The sequence below is a fragment of the Pseudorca crassidens genome, chromosome 9 (assembly GCF_039906515.1).
Source record: "Pseudorca crassidens isolate mPseCra1 chromosome 9, mPseCra1.hap1, whole genome shotgun sequence".
Lineage (NCBI taxonomy): Eukaryota > Metazoa > Chordata > Mammalia > Artiodactyla > Delphinidae > Pseudorca > Pseudorca crassidens.
Genome location: NC_090304.1, coordinates 101,586,760 through 101,606,744, shown reverse-complemented (window position 1 = coordinate 101,606,744; position 19,985 = coordinate 101,586,760). Strand labels below are relative to the sequence as shown.

General features: G+C 36.7%; 1 long non-coding RNA gene across 3 annotated transcripts in view; it reads left to right on the top strand.

Moving 5' to 3' along the window:
- The window catches only part of LOC137231017 (uncharacterized), a 131,018-nt gene that overhangs the window by 94,919 nt on the left and 16,114 nt on the right, over positions 1-19,985 (top strand). The window lies entirely within an intron of this gene.

The following is a 19,985-nucleotide window of genomic DNA, read 5'->3' as shown; positions in this document are numbered from 1 at the left end:
ATGTAGAAATAGTGACAGTTTTACTACTTCCACTCCAATTTGGATACCCTTTATTACCTTTCCTTGTCTGATGGCTGTGGCTAGGATTTTAATATTTGTTGCATAAAAGTGGTGAGAGTGGGCATCCTTGTCTAGTTCCTGGTCTTAGAGGAAATGCTTTCAGCTTTTCATCATTGAGTATTATGTTAGTGGTGGGCTTTTCATATATGGCCTTTATTATGCTGAGGTATGTTCCCTGTATACTCACTTTCTGGAAAATTTGTATCATAAATAGATGTTGAATTTTGTCAAAAACTTTTCTGCATCTATTGAAATAATCATATGATTTTTATTTATCAATTTGTTAATGTGGTGTATCACATTGATTGATTTGCAGTATTGAACCATATTTGCATCTCTGGGAAAAACCCAACGTGATCACAGTATATGATCCTTTTAATGTATTGTTGATTTGATTTGCTAATATTTGATGGAGGATTTTTGCATCTAAGTTCATCATTGATATTGGCATGTAATTTGCTTTTTTTGTGATACCTTCATCTGGTTTTGGTATGAGGGTGAGGCTGGCCTTGTAGAATGAGTTTGGAAGTGTTCCTTCCTCTACAATTTTTTAGAATAGTTTGAGAAGGATAGGTGTTAACTGTTTTCAAAACGTTTGATAGAATTCACCTGGGAAGCTGTCTGATCCTAGACTTTTTTTTCTCCCCAACACCTTTTTTGGAGCACAATTGCCCTACTTTGGTGTGTTAGCTTCTGCCCCACAAAAAAGCGAATCAGCCATTCACATACATATGCTCCCACATCTCTTGCCCCTTGTGTCTCCCTCCCTCCCACCCTCCCCATCCTACCCTCCCCATCCTACCCCTCCAGGTGGTCACAAACCACCTAGCTGATCTCCCTGTGCTATGCGGCTGCTTCCTACCAGCCATCCACTTTACGCTTGGTAGTGTATATATGTCCATGCCACTCTCTTACTTTCTCACAGCTTACCCTTCTCCCTCCCCATATCCTCAAGTCTAGTAGGTCTGTGTCTTTATTCCCATCTTACCTCTAGGTTCTTCATGACCTTTTCTTTTTCTTAGATTCCATATATATGTGTTAGCATACGTTATTTGTTTTTCTCTTTCTGTCTTACTTCACTCTGTATGACAGACTCAAGGTCCATCATCTCACTACAAATAACTCAATTTTGTTTCTTTTTATGGCTCAGTAATATTCCATTGTATATATGTGCCACATGTTCTTTATCCATTCATCTGTTGATGGACACTTAGGTTGCTTCCATGTCCTGGCTATTGTAAATAGAGCGGCAATGAACATTTCGGTACATGACTCTTTTTGAATTATGGTTTTCTCAGGGTATATGCCCAGTAGTGGAATTGCTGTGTCATATGTTAACTCTACTTTTAGCTTTTTAAGGAACCTCCATATTGTTCTCCATAGTGGTGGTATCAATTTACATTCCCACCAACAGTGCAAGAGGATTCCCTTTTCTCCACACCCTCTCCAGCATTTATTGTTTCTAGATTTTTTGATGATGGCCATTCTGACCGGTGTGAGATGATATCTCATTGTAGTTTTGATTTGCATTTCTCTAATGATTAATGATGTTGAGCATTCTTTCATGTGTTTGTTGGCAATCTGTATATATTCTTTGGAGAAATGTCTATTTAGGTCTTCTGCCCATTTTTGGATTGGGTTGTTTGTTTTTTTGTTATTGAGCTCATGAGCTGCTTGACTTTTTTGGGGGACATTTTTTATTACTGATTCCATTTCATTACTGATAATTGGTCTGTTCATATTTTCTATTTCTTCTTGGTTCAGTCTTGTGAGATTCTACATTCCTGGGAATTTGTCCACTTCTTCTAGGTTGCTTATTTTATTGGTGTATAATTGTTCATAGTAATTTCTTTTGATCCTTTGTATTTCTGTGGTGTCAGTTGTAACTTCTGCTTTTTCATTTCTGATTTTATTGATCTGGGCCCTCTCTCTCTTTTTCTTGATGAGTCTGGCTAAAGGTTTATCATATTTATCTTTTCAAAGAGCCAGCTCTTAATTTCATTGATCTTTTCTACATAAATTTCTACTTCATTTATTTCTGCTCTGATCTTTGATTTCTTTCCTTCTACTAACTTTGGGTTTTGCTTGTTCTTTTTATAGTAAATATAGGTGAAATATTAGATTGTTGCTTTGAGATTTTGTTTCCTGAGGTGTGCTTGTATTGCAATAAACTTCCTTTGGAAATACTTTTGCTGAGTCCAATAAATTTAGATTATTGTGTTTTTGTTTTGTCTTCAGGCTTTTTTAGACTTTCTCTGATATCTTCAGTGAACCATTGGTTGTTTATTAGCATATTCCTTAACCTCCATGTGTTTGTGATTTTTTCCTTGTAGCTGATTTCTAATTTACAGCTTTATGGTTGTAAAAGGTGCTTGATAAGATTTCAATTTTCTTAAATTTACTGAGACTAGTTTTGTGGTCTGGTGTGTGACCTATCCTGAAGAATGTTCCATGTACACTTGAATGTATATCCTGCTGTTTTTAGATAGATTGTTTTGCTATATCTATTGATTCCAGCTGTTCTAAAATATCATTTAAAGCCAGTGTTTCCTTATTGATTTCTGCCTAGGTGATCTCTCCATTGATTTAGGTAGGGTGTTAAATTTCCCTACCATTATTATGTTACTGCCAATCACTCCTTTTATGTCTTTTAATATTTGCTTTAGGTTCTTAGGTGATTCTATGTTGGGTGCATACCTGTTGAAAATTGTTATAGTTTCTTCTTGGATTGATCCCTTGATCATTATGTAGTGTCCTTCTTTGTCTCTTATAACAGTCTTTATTTTAAAGACTATTTTGCCTAATATGAATAATGATACTTTGGCTATCTTTTGATTTCCATTTGCATTGAATACCATTTTACATCCCCTCACTTTCAACCTGTGTGTGTCTTTAGATCTGAAGTATTTCTCTTGTAGGCAGCATATATATGGGTCCTGTTTTTGTATCCATTTAGCCACTGTGTCTTTTGATTGGAATATTTAGTTCATTTACATTTAAAGTAATTATTGATAGGTATGAACTTATTGCCATTTTGTTCATTTGGGGGAGTTGTTTTTGTAGAGATCTTTTGTTCCTTTCTTCTTTTGCTCTCATCCCTTGTGATTTAATTTTTTTTTCTTTTGGCTGTACCACACAGCATGTGGGATCTTATTTCCCTGACCAGGGATCAAACCCATGCCCCCTGCAGTGGAAGCATAGAATTGTAATCACTGGACTACCAGGGAAGTCCTTTAATATCTATCTTTAATGTTATATTTGGATTCCTTTCCTTTGTGTGTGTGTGTATATCTATTATGTATTTTTGGATTGTGGTTACCATGAGGTTTATATATAGCACGATATATCTATGGGTCCTAGGTTGGGTGGTTGTGGGGTGGGGTTCCCAAATTTATTGTCAGCCTGCTGGTGGACAGAGATAGTTCCTATCATGGCTGGCTGTGGGGTCTGGGGTGTACCAAAGCTGGCATCAGACTGCTAGTAAGAGGGGCCAGATCCCAGGGTGGCTAATTGAGGGGCCCAAAATATCTTGCAGCTGGTGTAGGCCTAGTGAGTGAGTGTGATGTGTGGGTCCCAGAGCTAGTGTCAGCCCAGCAGAGCTGGGTCTTAGGGTCTCTGGCTCTAGAGGTCTTGGGAGCTGGTGTTGGCCTGCTGAAGGGTGGGTTCAAGTCCCAACAGATGGCTGCAGGGTCGAGAGTCCTGTGGCTGGTGCAGTGGTGGGCAGAGCCAGGTCCTGGTTCCCCTGGTGGACAGAGCTGGGTCTTTTGGCTTCTGGGAACTCAGGGACTCCAAAGGCAGCCAGCCTGCTGATGGGTGGAGCCATGTACACACCCAGCTAGCTTCTTGGCCTGAGGTGTCCCAGTACTGGAACCAACAGGCTGGTGGGGAGGAGGGCAGGTCCCAGTGTTTATTAACAAGAGGGAGGATTGCAAAATGTTGCTTGCCAGCACCAGTGTCCTCTTGATAAAATGAGCTCCCCAGATTGGCTGCTGCCAGTGTCTGTATCTCTACGGTGAGCTCCAATTGCTTCCTGTCTCTCCAAGAGGCTCTCTAAGGTCAGCACGTGGGTCTGACCCAGGCTCCTTTCAAATTACTGCTTCTGCCCTGGGTCTCAGAGTGTGATATTTTGTGTACACCTGTGAAGAGTGGATTTGCTATTTCCTACAGCCCTCTGGTTCTCCTGAAAGTAAACCCCACTGGCCTTCAAAGCCAAACATGCTGGGGCCTCATCTTCCTGGTGCAGGAAACCCCAGTCTGGGGAGCGCAATGTGGAGCTCAGACCTCTTGCTTCTTGGGAAGAACCTCTGCAGTTGTAGTTATCCTCCTCTTTGTAGGTTGCCTACCTGGAGGTATGGCTCTTGACTAAACCACATCTCTGCCCCTCCTATCCATCTTGTTGAGGTTCCCTCTTAATGTCTTTATTTATTTTCAGGGGGGATTTTTCTTTTATATTCAAAAAGAAAGTCACAAAAATTATAATCATCCTCATCAGTTCACTCAGTCCCACGTAATTAATTTTTTTTATCTTGATCTTTTGTTAGCACTTTTATGAATTCATCAGTTTTCCACTAGAGCTCTTAAAATGCTTATTCATTCAGTTCAGCAGTATAATCAGTTACCAGAAACCTGTATTTGTCAGTCTTTTCCATGAATTCCTTGAAGACGAAATCCTTTTATAGGAACATTTTTGCAAAATCATCACAGTACACCCACAACTTTCAGTAAATGACAAAATACTTAAATATGACCATGGTTAAAGATTTGATGAAAGTTTAGAATAATGCAATTGACAACAAAATTTAGTTATTTCTGAGATATACATTTTAAAGTAATAACTAGAATTATGACTTATAACATTATACCAGAACATATAATATTTTTAGAAATTTCATGTAATGTCTAAACATTTATATTAACATATTTCCATACAAATAACCCAAAGAAAGTTTAGTATTAGTTGTTTTTTTTTGTTTGTTTGTTTATACTGCAGGTTCTTATTAGTCATCAATTTTATACACATCAGTGTATACATGTCAATCCCAATCACCCAATTCATCACACCACCATCCCCACCCCACTGCATTTTTTTCCCCTTAGTGTCATTACGTTTGTTCTCTACATCTGTATCTCAACTTCTGCCCTGCAAACTGGTTCATTTGTACCATTTTTCTAGGTTGCACATATATGCACTAATATACGATATTTGTTTTTCTCTTTCTGACTTACTTCACTCTGTATGACAGTCTTTAGATCCTTCCACATCTCAACAAATGACTCAATTTCATTCCTTTTTGTGGCTGAATAATAATCCATTGTATATATGTACCACTTCTTCTTTATCCATTCGTCTGTCAATGGGCATTTAGGTTGCTTCCATGAACTGGCTATTGTAAATAGTGCTGCAATGAACATTGGGGTGCATGTCTCTTTTTGAGTTATGGTTTTCTCTGGGTATATGCCCAGTAGTGGGATTGCTGGATCATACGGTAATTCTATTTTTAGTTTTTTAAGAAACCTCATGTGTTCTACATAGTGGCTGTATCAATGTACATTCCCACCAACAGTGCAGGAGGGTTCCCTTTTCTCCACACCCTCTCCAGCATTTGCTGTTTGTAGATTTTCTGATGATGCCTATTCTAACAGGTGTGGGTGATACCTCATTGTAGTTTTGGTTTGCATTTCTCTAATAATTAGTGATGTCGAGCAACTTTTCATGTGCTTCTTGGCCATCTGTATGTCTTCTTTGGAGAAATGTCTATTTAGGTCTTCTGCCCATTTTTGGATTTGGTTGTTTGTTTCTTTAATATTGAGCTGCATGAGCTGTTTATATATTTTGAAGATTAATCCTTTTTCCATTTTTTGTTTGCAAATATTTTCTCCCATTCTGAGGGTTGTCTATTTGTCTTGTTTATGAATTCCTTTGCAGTGTAAAAGCTTTAAAGTTTCATTAGGTCCCATATGTTTATTTTTGTTTTTATTTCCATTACTCTTGGAGGTGGGTCAAAAAGGATCTTGCTGTGATTTATGTCAAAGTGTGTTCTTCCTACGTTTTCCTCTAAGAGTTTTATAGTGTCCGGCTTTACATTTAGGTCTTGAATCCATTTTGAGTTTATTTTTGTGTATGGTGTAAGGGAGTTTTCTAATTTCATTCTTTTACATGTAGCTGTCCAGATTTCCCAGCACCACTTATTGAAGAGACTGTCTTTTCTCCATTGTATATCTTTGCCTCCTTTGTCATAGATTAGTTGACCATAGGTGCGTGGGTTTATCTCTTGGCTTTCTATCTTGTTCCATTGATCTACGTTTCTGTTTTTGTGCCAGCAACATATTGTCTTCATTACTGTAGCTTTGTAGTATAGTCTGAAGACAGGGAGTCTGATTCCTCCAGCTCCATTTTTTTCCTTCAAGACTGCTTTGTCTATTCGGGGTCTTTTGTGTCTCCATACAAATTTTAAGATGATTTGTACTAGTTCCGTAAAAAATGCCTTTGGTAATTTGATAGGGACTGCGTTCAATCTGTAGATTGCTTTAGGTACTATAGTCATTTTCACAATATTGATTCTTCCAATCCAAGAGCATGGTATATCTCTCCATCTGGTGGTATCATTTTTAATTTCTTTCATGAGTGTCTTAAACTTTTCTGCATACAGGTCTTTTGTCTCCCTATGTAGGTTTATTCCTAGGTATTTATTCCTTTTTTTGCCATGGTAAATGGGAGTGTTTCCTTAATTTCTCTTTCAGATTCTTCATCATTAGTGTATAAAAATGCAAGAGATTTCTATGCATTAATTTGTATCCTGCAACTTTAACAAATTCACTGATTAGCTCTAGTAGTTTTCTGGTGGCATTTTTAGGATTCTGTATGTATAGGATCATGTCATCTGAAAACAGTGACAGTTTTACTTCTTTTCCAATTTGTATTCCTTTTATTTCATTTTCTTCTCTGATTGCCATGGCTAGGACTTCCAAAACTATGTTGAATAATAGCAGCAAGTGTGAACATCCTTGTCTTGTTCCTGATATTAGAGGACATACTTTCAGGTTTTCACCATTGAGAATGATGTTTGCTGTGGGTTTGTCCTATATGGCCTTTATTATGTTGAAGTAGGTTCCCTCTATGACCACTTTCTGGAGAGTTTTTATTGTAAATGAGTGTTGAATTTTGTCGAAAGCTTTTTCTGCATCTATTGAGATGATCATATGGTTTTTATTCTTGAATTAGTTAATATGCTGTATCACATTGATTGATTTGCATATATTGAAGAATCCTTGCATCCCTGGGATAAACCCCACTTGATCATGATGTATGATCCTTTTAATGTGTTGTTGGATTCTGTTTGCTAGTATTTTGTTGAGGATTTTTGCATCTACATTCATCAGTGATATTGGTCTGTAATTTTCTTTTTTGTAGTATCTTTGTCTGGTGTTAGTATCAGGGTGATGGTGGCCTCATAGAATGAGTTTGGGAGTGTTCCTTCCTCTGCAGTTTTTTGGAAGAATTTGAGAAGGATATGTGTTAGCTCTTCTCTAAATGTTTGGTAGAATTCACCTGTGACGCCATCTGGTCATGGACTTTTGTTGGAAGATTTTTAATCACAGTTTCAATTTCATTACTTGAGATTGGTCTGTTCATATTTTCTGTTTCTTCCTGGTTCAGTCTTGGAAGTTTATACCTTTCTAAGAATTTGTCCATTTCTTCCAAGTTGTCCATTTGATTGGCATAGAGTTACTTGTAGTAGTCTCTTAGGATGCTTTGTATTTCTGTGGTATCCATTGTAACTTCTCCTTTTTCATTTCTAATTTTATTGATTTGAGTCCTGTCCCTCTTTTGCTTGATGAGTCTGGCTAATGGTTTATCAGTTTTGTTTATCTTCTCAAAGAACTAGCTTTTAGTTTTATTGATCTTTACTATTGTTTTCTTTGTTTCTATTTCATTAATTTCTGCTCTGATCTTGCTGATTTCTTTCCTTCTACTAACTTTGGGTTTTGTTTGTTCTTCTTTCTCTAGTTCCTTTAGGTGTAAGGTTAGATTGAGATTCTTGAGGTATGATTGTATTCCTATAAACTTCCGTTTTAGAACTGCTTTTGCTGCATCGCATGGGTTTTGGATCATTGTGTTTTCATTGTCATTTTTCTCTAGGTATTTTTTGGTGTCCTCTTTGATTTCTTCAGTAAACTCTTGGTTATTTAGTAACGTATTGTGTAGCCTCCATGTGTTTGTGTTTTTTACGGTTTTTTCCCCTGTAATTCTTTGTAATCTCAAAGCATTGTGGTCAGAAAAGATGCATGATATGATTTCAATTTTCTTAAATTTTCTGAGGCTTGATTTGTGACCCAAGATGTGATCTATCCTGGAGAATGTTCCATGCATACTTGAGAAGAAAGTGTAATCTGCTGTTTTTGGATGGAATGTCCCATAAATATCAATTAAATCTATCTAATCTATTGTGTCATTTAAAGCTTCTTTTTCCTTACCTGTTTTCATTTTGGATGATCTGTCCATTGGTGTAAGTGAGGTTCTAAAGTCCCCCACTATTATGGTGTTACTGTTGCTTTCCTCTTTTATAGCTGTTAGCAGTTGCCTTATATATTGAGGTACTCCTATGTTGGGTACATATATATTTATAATTGTTGTAACTTCTTCTTGGATTGATCCCTTGATCATTATGTAGTTTCCTTCCTTGTCTCTTGTAACATTCTTTATTTTAAAGTCTATTTTATCTGATACGAGTATAGCTACTCCATCTTTCTTTTGATTTCCATTTACATGGAATATCTTTTTCCATCCCCTCACTTTCAGTCTGTGTGTGTCCCTAGGTTTGAAGTGGGTCTCTTATAGACAGCATATATATGGGTCTTGTTTTTGTATCCATTCAGCAAGCATGTGTCTTTTGGTTGGAGCATTTAATCCATTCACGTTTAAGGTAATTGTTGATATGTATGTTCCTGTGACCATTTTCTTAATTGTTTTGGGTTTGTTTTCAAAGGTCCTTTTCTTCTCTTGTGTTTCCCACTTAGAGAAGTTCCTTTAGCATTTGTTGTAGCGCTGGTATGGTGGTGCTGAATTCTCTTAGCTTTTGCTTGTCTGTAAAGCTTTTGACTTCTCCATCGATTCTGAATGAGATCTTTGCTGGGTAGAGTAATCTTGGTTGTAGTTTTTTCCCTTTCATCACTTTAAGTATATCATGCCACTCCCTTCTGGCTTGTAGAGCTTCTGCTGAGAAATCAGCTGTTAACCTTATGGGAGTTCTCTTGTATGTTATTTGTTGTTTTTCCCTTACTGCTTTCAATAATTTTTCTTTGTCTTTAGTTTTTGCCAGTTTGAATACTATGTGTCTTGGCATGTTTCTCCTTGGGTTTATTCTGTATGGGACTCAGTGCGCTTCCTGGACTTGGGTGGCTATTTCCTTTCCCATGTAGGGGAAGTTTTCGACTATAATCTCTTCAAATATTTTCTTGGGTCCTTTCTCTCTCTCTTCACCTTCTGGGACCCCTATAATGTGAATGTTGTTGCATTTCATGTTGTCCCAGTGGTCTCTTAGGCTGTCTTCATTTCTTTTCATTCTTTTTTCTTTATTCTGTTCCACAGCAGTGAATTCCACTATTCTGTCTTTCAGGTCACTTATCCATTCTTCTGTCTTAGTTATTCTGCTATTGATTCGTTCTACTGTAGTTTTCATTTCAGTTATTTTATTGTTCATCTCCGTTTGTTCTTTAATTCTTCTAGGTCTTTATTCAGCATTTATTGCATGTTCACGATCTTTGACTCCATTTTTTCCCCTAGGTCCTGGATCATCTTCACTATCATTATTCTGAATTCTTTTTCTGGAAGGTTGCCTATCTCCACTTTATTTGGTTGTTTTTCTGGGGTTTTATGTTTTCCCTTCCTCTGGTACATAGCCTTCTGCCTTTTCATCTTGTCTGTCTTTCTGTGAATGTGGTTTTTGTTCCACAGGCTGCAGGACTGTAGTTTTTCTTGCTTCTGCTGTCTGCCTTCTGGTGGATGAGGCTATCTAAGAGACTGGTGGTGGGTAGAGCTGACTGTTGCTCTGGTGGGCAGAGCTCAGTAAAACTTTAATCCACTTGACTGTTGATGGGTGGGGCTGTGTTCCTTCCCTGTTGGTTGTTTGGTCTGAGGCAAGCCAACACTGGAGGCTACCTGGGCTCTTTGGTGGGGCTAATGACCAACTCTGGGAGGGCTCACACCAATGAGTACTTCCCAGAACTTCTGGTTCCTGTGTCCTTGTCCCCACGGTGAGCCACAGCCCCACCCCCAACCCCCACCTCTGCAGGAGACCCTCCAACACTAGCAGGTAGGTCTGTTTCAGTCTCCCCTGGGGTCACTGCTCCTTCCCCTGGGTCCCGATGCACACACTAATTTATTTGTGCGCTCCATGAGTGGAGTCTCTGTTTCCTCCAATCCTGTCGAAGTCCTGCAATCAGTTCCCACTGGCTTCAAAGTCTGATTCTCTAGGAATTCCTCCTTCTGTTGCCGGACCCCCAGGTTGGGAAGCCTGACGTGGGGCTCAGAACGTTCACTCCAGAGGGTGGACTTCTGTGGTATAAATGTTCTCCAGTCTGTGAGTCTCCGACGCACCAGTTCTGGGATTTGATTTTACTGTGATAGCACCCCTCCTACCATCTCATTGTGGCTTCTCCTTTGTCTTTGGATGTGGGGTGTCTTTTTTGGTGAGTTCCTGTGTCTTCCTGTTGATGATTGTTCAGCAGCTAGTTGTGATTCTGGTGTTCTCACAAGAGGGAGTGAGAGCACATCCTTCTACTCCACCATCTTGGTTCCTCTCTTCCCTCTTTGTCCCTTTAGTTGTAGATTTTTTCTGCTAGTCTTCAGGTCTTTCTCATTAATAGTTGCTCTGTAAATGGTTGTAATTTTGGTATGCCCATGGGATAAGGTGAGTTCAGGTTCTTTACCATCTTGGCCACTCCCTTATCTTAATTCTTTTAGGCAGTTAAGGGGGAGTTCAAAAGCCCTTCCTGAGTCTTTTGGGCCTGATTGTCTTAGGCTTAAAAATATTCACATGTTGGGCTTCCCTGGTGGCACAGTGGTTGAGAGTCCGCCTGCCAATGCAGGGGACACGGGTTCGTGCCCTGGTCCGGGAAGATCCCACATGCCGCGGAGTAGCTGAGCCCGTGAGCCATGGCCACTGAGCCTCCGCGTTCAGAGCCTGTGCTCTGCAGTGGGAGAGGACACAACAGTGAGAGGCCTGCGTACTGCAAAAAAATAAAAAAAAAAATTCACATGTCAAAGTGGCACATTTGGGAGTGGCATATTCTGCTCCCCTTCACTCCCACCTTTGAAACTTCCCCAAGAAGTTTCACATTCCAGAAGTAGAGTTGGTAGATTGCTCCATCACTGAACCAGTCTCTTAATCCTTATAATAGGTCAGTGCAGTTAAGCAATTGTGCCTCATATCAGGAGGCAGTTATGCAGGTAGGCTCCCAAAGTTATGCCCAGTCTGAGTCTTGAGGGCAGCCAGTCAAAGATTTCTAATTGTTGGGCTCAAAGCATCTTCAGATGAATTGAAAGCAGGCAGTGGCAATCTGACAGGTTTTCATGATTTGCAGTTTGAAAGTCTCTGGTGATATTTCTGAGTGGCCCATACAGCAACACACACAAAGATTATCCATACATGGGCTGTTGTGATTTCTCTGAGGTTTATATCAAGTTGTCCAACTTTTCTTACGTGGCTTCAGAAAAAGAACAGTTTTCGTTCTCAAGGATTCCAAATCAGAAGAGTGGGGAAAAAACTGGAAACATTAGTTTGGAGAGTTGGAGCCAAATATTGGAGGAAACTAGAAGAATTCAGAATCTAGTCCACTTTACAGGTAGAAAACAAAACCTCAATGAAAACAGCTCTAGAATTAGATACCCACAAAGGTGTATTGTTGAAACATAATTTTTCTCTCATTATCACCCCCATTTCTATTGAAGATAATTTGCAAACAAATTAGTCTTATTGCATTTAAGTCTAGTTTTAATAAACTGGGCCTAATTATTTACATAAGTGTAGCAAGAATAGTGATTGACCACATAGGCTCTTTTAATCTGCTTTATTGGAACTTTTCATAAGGAATCTCAGAATGGACTTTTAAAAATCTATCAAGACTAGGAAGCCAAGCCAAGAACTTGACACCAGGCTTCATTTGCACAATACCTGTAGATTTGGGTGAATTCGTCTCTTCTCAAGGTCCCCCAAATATCCTGAGTTTCCTGCACTTGCCAGGAAATGACCTTCCTTATTCATGTGGTAAGGCTATGGGTAACCCTGTAAACAATGTAATAGGGCAGTTTTTCTGAGGGGCTTTATTGGCTCCATGAAGTCAACTTTAGTTCCTTAAAGCTATCTGGTCATATCTGATTCTATGCATATTGTCAAATAAGACATTCTAGCCAAAACCTTTGTAATATAACCAAGTTTTCCAATTGCATCCTTCTACAAGAACAGATTCTTACTGAATTTATGCAAATAACTAAATTGCCATGAAAGTAAGAATACTCACTGATGTTTTCCTAATTCTGAACGGATCATGTAGGAAGAAAAATTAACTATTTCATCTTTGTTCACAAAGCTATACTTTACCATGTTGCTGTAAGTCATAGATAGCTTAAGAAAAAAGGTTTGCTTAATCTGGAAAAACAAAACATTAAGGAACCAGCAATGTTTCAAACAAAGTCATTAAAAAATTATAATAATCTTCATCAATTCATTCAATCCCATAAAACTAATTCTTGTTGATATTGATTGATCATTTTTTTAGCATTTTCATGAAGCCATCAGTTTCCCTGTTAGAGTTCTGCAAATTCTTACCCATTTTCGTGAATTATCTTAAAGTGATCAGAAACCTGTATTCTAGAGAACTTGTCAGAGTCCTTTCCATGAATCTCTCTGAAGATGAAACATATTTGCAAAAGCATGAGAATAAAACAATAACTGTTTATAAAGTACAAAGACTTAAAAATGGCCATGGTTAAAAATCTGATGAGAGTTCACTGAAGTTCTATTGACAAGGAAATTTAGTTATTTCTGTTACATACAACATTTTAAGATAACTAGAATTATGGCTATTTACATCATTACATCAGGACATATATTAATAATATATATCCATACAAATATAACTTAAGAAGGTTTAGCATCACTTACTTGATAATGCTTCCCATGGAATTTAATATATCAAATAAGCCTAATTAGAGTAACGTCTCTTTTTTTAAAATAAGAGAATAAATTTTCCAGAAGCCCTACGGAGAAATTCTAAAGTTACTTGCAGATCAGAAAGACTTCTAAAGTTACTTGCAGATCAGAAAGACTTCATTTAGAATTTGATTTTGGAAAATGTTTCAAAAATATCAAAATGTTTTGGACACTTGACTAAAAATGACCACAGATCATTAAGAAACAATACTTAATTATCCAGTTTAAAGTGACAATAAGAGATTTCAAAGGCAAATACAGAAAGTTACATACTTCTGAATAAAACTTAGCTATTTTAATATCAAAGACTTCATTTATTTAAGTAATCAAAGAGCTAGTGCTAAAGATAACATGAAGCATCACAGGAAATTATTTTGATAAAACAAAATCTTTGCTTTCTAGGCAGATTACTTAAAAAGTAAAGAAAAACCTTATTTTAAATTTCTTTTAAGAGCAGACCAATAATCCAAAAAACCTGTCCTTTTAGCAGAAGAAAATTCAGTTTTACATAAGTACACTATTGGTATTAAAGCTTAATTTTACAACCCTTATAAAGCCAGTTCAATTTTTAGCCAACTTGATCACAAAAGATTTCTTCTTCCTCTCTCCTTTTAACTTTCTATGTGCATAGTGTGTCCTTCATTTCCTTCCTTCCCATTCTGAAATAACCAGATTTAATTTAGGACAAAATCACTTTAATTTCCCTCGATAAAAATGCTTCTCCATACCTTGTACCTTTTCTAAACAAACAAAAAATAAAACTACATTCAACTTTCCTTGCATACAGAGTTGTTTCCCTTATTATTTGTAGTAACTAAAAGTTACACGTTAGAATTCTTGACCCTTAGAAACCTTAATTCCTAATGAAAACTAAGTAAGCAATTATGAACTGTCTGTTAGAACAGCATCTTTAGATTGGCAAATTTATGAACACATTTTATAATTTCTAGAAACACATGTCTTTCTTATAGTACAGTTTTTCAGTGTGGCATGAAACACGTAGAAACCAATAGATCCAAATATTTTCAGTTCCTCTGTAAAAGGAAATCAAAAGTGGGTAAATCTATTTTCAGTAATTAATGTTTCAGTATTTTATCTTATTTAGAATTGATCTAGATATTCAGTGAATTTTTATCATTTAACTGAACTTAGCAAACTCTAAGTATGTAAGTTACCAAAAACATTTGGGAAACTATGTAAGTACACATACCATAAAACATAATTATGTGGGAAAAAGTTCACCTAAAAACTCTTATCCCATTTACACCTATCTAAATCACTTGCTCCCAAAAATTATGTTTAGATTACCCATGATAACTTCATGAGACAAAGTCACCCATCACCCCAAGCTATTTTTCTTGCTGACAAATTTTGTAACTGATGTGAACTTATTTTACTAAAAAACCAAGGTAAAATCAAAGCATTATATATTCAATATTGAGAACTCAAGACATGTTCACATCTTTGACTAGATTTTATTTACCCTAGGTTGTCCCAGATCATGTAAACTTGAAAAACATTTAGGTTAAGTTTCTATACTTCTGAGAGTATACTTAATTTATATAGCACTTGTTTGTTTTTAAGTCAATTAAATGGAGTTCTTTACAAATTAATTTTAGCAATATCATTCAGAGGTAGAAAATACAACACATCTGCAATAGAGAGAGAGAGAGAGAGAGATACATAGATAGGTAGATAGATATAGACACATAAAGATTAGACAGATACAGAAACTTTATAGTTTTCATTTTTGAAATTTAGCCATGAGATGGTTATAATAATATAAAACTCACTAGTTTACAAAACAACAGTTTGAATAAGTTAGGTTTACCTGACTAGATTTGGGACATGGTAGTTTATATTTTTTAAAAGCCTCTCCCCTCCACCCCTCTTCTTCTCTGATGAGTATGGGTTGTATTTTAGCTGTTTCCTGGGGTGTTTACATTTTAAAGACATGGTGAGATTTACATTTCAAAGGACAGAAAAAGAATGAAAGTTTTTTCCCAGGAGTTTTGAGGTATATTTCTCTATTATCAGAAGTTTAGGATAATTACTATTTAAATTTTTCCTTCATTTTAGAACAATTCTGTTCCAATGTCCTGATATTTTATAATATCTACAAGCATTTTGAGGTGAATAGGGGAGCTTTGGGGGATAGTAACTTTTTCTAGAGCTACATTTCTGTTTTTGCAAAGGATTTTAAGATAAGGACAGTTGCTTTTCATTTCTCAAATAACTGGGTTGCCGCCTAAATGGTATCAAGGGGCTGATCCTCCCATCCAACTACATTATCTTCAATTTATTTCTTTATGTCAGGGAGAGTGTCAACTAAGATGGAAATCAAAAGTTTTATATGTTCTGGATTTAGAGCTGTTTGTCTGGAATGTTTTAGTAAATCATTTCACAAAGACTTGAAGCCAGTATGCCTTTTGTTAAGTCTGTATAAAGCATTTTAACAAAGGCGTTCTTTCTGAGTTCACAATTCAAACTTGAGCCAATTCACCTTAGGGGAAAAAAGCCTCAACTATTGCTTCTGTCAGGCCCTGAGTATTAGCCTTCAGCTGATCATTTGTAGGCAGGCCTAGAAGAAATTCTGGTCATCTGTATCCTCTGTGTGGTGTGGGCTTTCCTCAGGGAGCTGTCTCACTTGTCTGTTAACTACAGTGTAATCATGAGTAGGAAGAACACCCACTAGCAGCTAATCAAGGTCCCTGTGACCAAGGTTGTGAATGGCCACTGATCTTTCTAGGTTTCTCTCTGAATTTGATAGGATCTTCTGAAAGTGGAGGTAAAGGGTCATTAAAATTTTAAAAATCTGCTGCTGTCCAGGTGGTGCTGCTTTGGGTGGGAGTCTAGCATACGTCCACAAAAGACATTGTATAGGAAGGCCTTAAGTTGGCGGAGCCTGCTTACAGAGTTCTGGAAAGTGGAGGAGTTGTAGGGACAACAGAGTAAGCCCTACCGCCTATCTTGGGTGCTTCTGCTAAATTCAATTCCTGAATTTTAGTATTTACATGAGTAACCTGTATACCCCAGGCCTGGAGATTAGGCCAGAGCACTCTCATAAATCTTGTAAAGAAAGGGAAGTCAAAATAGGCAGCTGAGTGTTTGAGGGATTTTCTGTGGAAGGAGGGGGAATTTGGGAGTTAAGGGGTTTTGCTGAGGTGATGGGGCTGGACTTCAAGAAGAGGAATTTAGTTTTTGGTTCTAAGTCTAATTTCTGTTCCTTCATCTTATTAAGGGACTCTCTTATTAAGGGCCAGTATAGTCCTTTGTGTCTTTTAAAAATTTGGTCTTTCCATAGGTACCAAATAAGAAAATTTTTTAGAATGAAAGCTAAAAATCTATTTTTTTAATTCAAATATAGCCAATTCAAAGTATCCATGGGAATTCCCTGGTGGTCTAGTGGTTAGGACTTGGCGCTTTCACTGCCAGGGCGCACATTTGATCCTGTTTGGGGAACCAAGATCCTGCAAGATGTGTGGCGCAGCCAAAAAAACAGAACACAAAGCATCCATGATCTGGCCATTGACAAGTAGGATCTTACATTAATCTCAATAGTAACTCAAACCAATAAGCCTTTTTTATGGCTTAAACAAAGATGCAAAAGGTGTCACAAAGGAGGTAAGATGCAGCAAGTATCCCAGAGGAGGATGCAAATAGATCCCACATACCACAACTAAGAGTTCGCATGCTGCAACTAAAGATCCTGCATGCCACAACTAAAAAAGATCCTGCATTCCACAATGAAGATCAAAGATCCTACATGCTGCAAGTAAGACCTGGCACAGCCAAATAAATATTTTACAAAGTAAATCAAATAAAAAAGACTGTTACAAGAGACAAAGAAGGACACTACATAATGATCAAGGGATCAATCCAAGAAATTGATATAACAATTGTGAATATATATGCACCCAACATAGGAGCAACTAAATACATAAGGCAAATATTAACAAACATAATAGGAGAAATTGACAGTAACACAATAACAGTAGTGGAATTTATCACTCACTCTACATCAATGGACAGATCATACAGAAAATCAATAAGGAAACAACACATTAGACAAGATGAACTTAATTGATATATATAGAGCATTCCATCTGAAAGCAGAATACACATTCTTTTCAAGTGCACATGGAATAATCTCCAGGATAGAGCAGATGCTAGGCCACAGAACAAGCCTCAGTAAATTTAAGAAAATTGAAATGATATCAAGCATCTTTTCTCACCGCAACATTGTGAGATTAGAAATAAACTACAAGGAAAAAACACCACAAACGTGGGGACTAAACAATATGCTATACATCACTGAGGAAATCAAAAACTAACTAGGGACAAATGAAAATCAAAACATCACAATCCAAAACCTATGGGACACAGCAAAAGTAGTTCTAAGAGGAAAGTTTATAGTCCTACAGCTTATCTCAGGAAACAAAAATCATAAATAACCCAACTTTACACCTACAGGAACTAGAAAAAGAAGAACAAACAAAACCCAAAGTTAGTGGAAGAAAAGAAATCATAACTAACACAGCAGAAATAAATGGCTTTTAAAAATGGAAAATATCAAACAAAATCTGGTTCTTTGAAAAGGTAAACAAAATTGATAAACATTTAGCCAGACTCATAAAGCAAAGGGAGAAGGCCCAAATCAATAAAATCAGAAATTATAAAGGAGAAGTTAAAACCAACATCATGGAAATGCAGATGATCATAAGGGACTACTGTGAACAACCATATGCCAATAAAATGGACAACTTAGAAGAAATGAACAAATTTTTAGAAAGGTACAATTTCCCAATAATGAACCAGGAGGAAATAGAAAATATGAACAGACCAATTACCAGTAATGAAATTGAATCAGTAATTTAAAAACTCCCAACAAACAAAAGTCCAGGACCAGATGACTTCACAGCTGAATTCTACCAAATATTTAGAGAACAGTTAACATGTATCCTTCTCAAAATATTCCAAGCACTGCAGAGGAAGAAATACTTCCAAATTCATACTATGAGGCCACCATCACCCTGATACCAAAACCAGACAAAAATATCACACTCACACACACACAAAGGAAATTATGGGCCAATATCTCTGATGAACATAAATGCAAATATCCTCCATGAGATAGCAAACCAAACCCAACAATACACTAAAAGAATCATACACAATGATCAAGTGGGGATTATCTGAGGAATGCAAGGATTTTTCCATATCTTCAAATTAATCAATGTATATACCACATTCAAAAACTGAAAAATAAAAACCATATGATCATATCAATAGATACAGAAAAAGCTTTTGACAAAATCCTACATCTATTTATGATGAAAACTCTCCAGAAAGTGGGTATAGAGGGAACATACCTCACCATAATGAAGGCTATGTATGAAAAGCCCACAGCTAACATAATACTCAATGACAAAAAGATGAAAGCATTTCCTCTAAGATCAGGAACAAGACAAGGATGTCCACATTCACCTTTTATTCAACACATTAGAATCCTAGTCACAGCAATCAGACCAGAAATGGTAATAAAGGGTATCCAAATTGGCGAGGATGTAGAAAAACTGTCACAGTTTCTAGATGACATGATATCATGCACAGAAAATCCTAAAGAAGATACAAAACTCAACTAGAACTCATTAATGAATTTGGTAAAGTTTCAGGATACAAAATTAATATACAAATTAATTAAAATCTGTTGCATTTCTGTACACTAACAATGAACTATCACAAAGAGAAATTAAGGAAATAATCCCATTTACTGTCACATCAAAAAGAATAAAATACCTAGGGATACACCTACCTGAGGATGTAAAAGACCTGTAGTCAGAGCACTGTAAGACAGTAACAAAAGAAGTTGAAGACAGCACAAACAGATGGAGAGATATAGTGTGTTCTTGAATTCGAAGAATCAATATTGTCAAAATGACTGTACCACCTAAGGCAATCTACAGATTCAATGCAATCCCCATCAAATTACCAATGACATTTTTCACAGAACTAAAACAATTTTAAAATTTGTATGGAAACACAAAAGACCCCAATTAGCTAAAACAGTCTTGATAAAGAAGAACAGAGCTGAAGAATCACAGTTCCAGGCTTCAGACTATACTAAAAAAACTAAAGTAATCAAAACAGTATGGTACTGGCTCAAAAAACAGACCCATATATTAATGAAACAGGATAGAGAGCTCAGAAATAAACACACACACTTATGGTCAATTAATCTATGACAAAGGAAACAAGAATAAACAATGGAGAAAAGCAGTCTCTTCAATAAGTGGTGCTGGGAAAATCAGAGAGCTGCATGTAAATGATGTAATTAGAACATTCTCCAACACCACATACAAAAATAAACTCAAAATGGATTAAAGACCTAAATGTAAGACCAGAAACCATAAAACTCTTAGAACATAGGCAGAACAATCATTGACATAAATTGTAGCAATATTTTTGGATCTGTCTCTTCAAGGAGGGGAAATAAAAGCAAAAATAAACAAATGGACCTAATTGAAAGGTTTTGCATGGCAAATGAAACCACTGACAAAACAATAATAAAAGCTACTGAATTATGGAAAATTTTTCAAATGATATGACCATTAAGGGGTTAATATTCAACATTTATAAACAGCTCATATGTCAACAGTTTTTTATAAAGTTTAAAAAATGGGCAGAAGAACTGAATAGATATTTTTCCAAAGA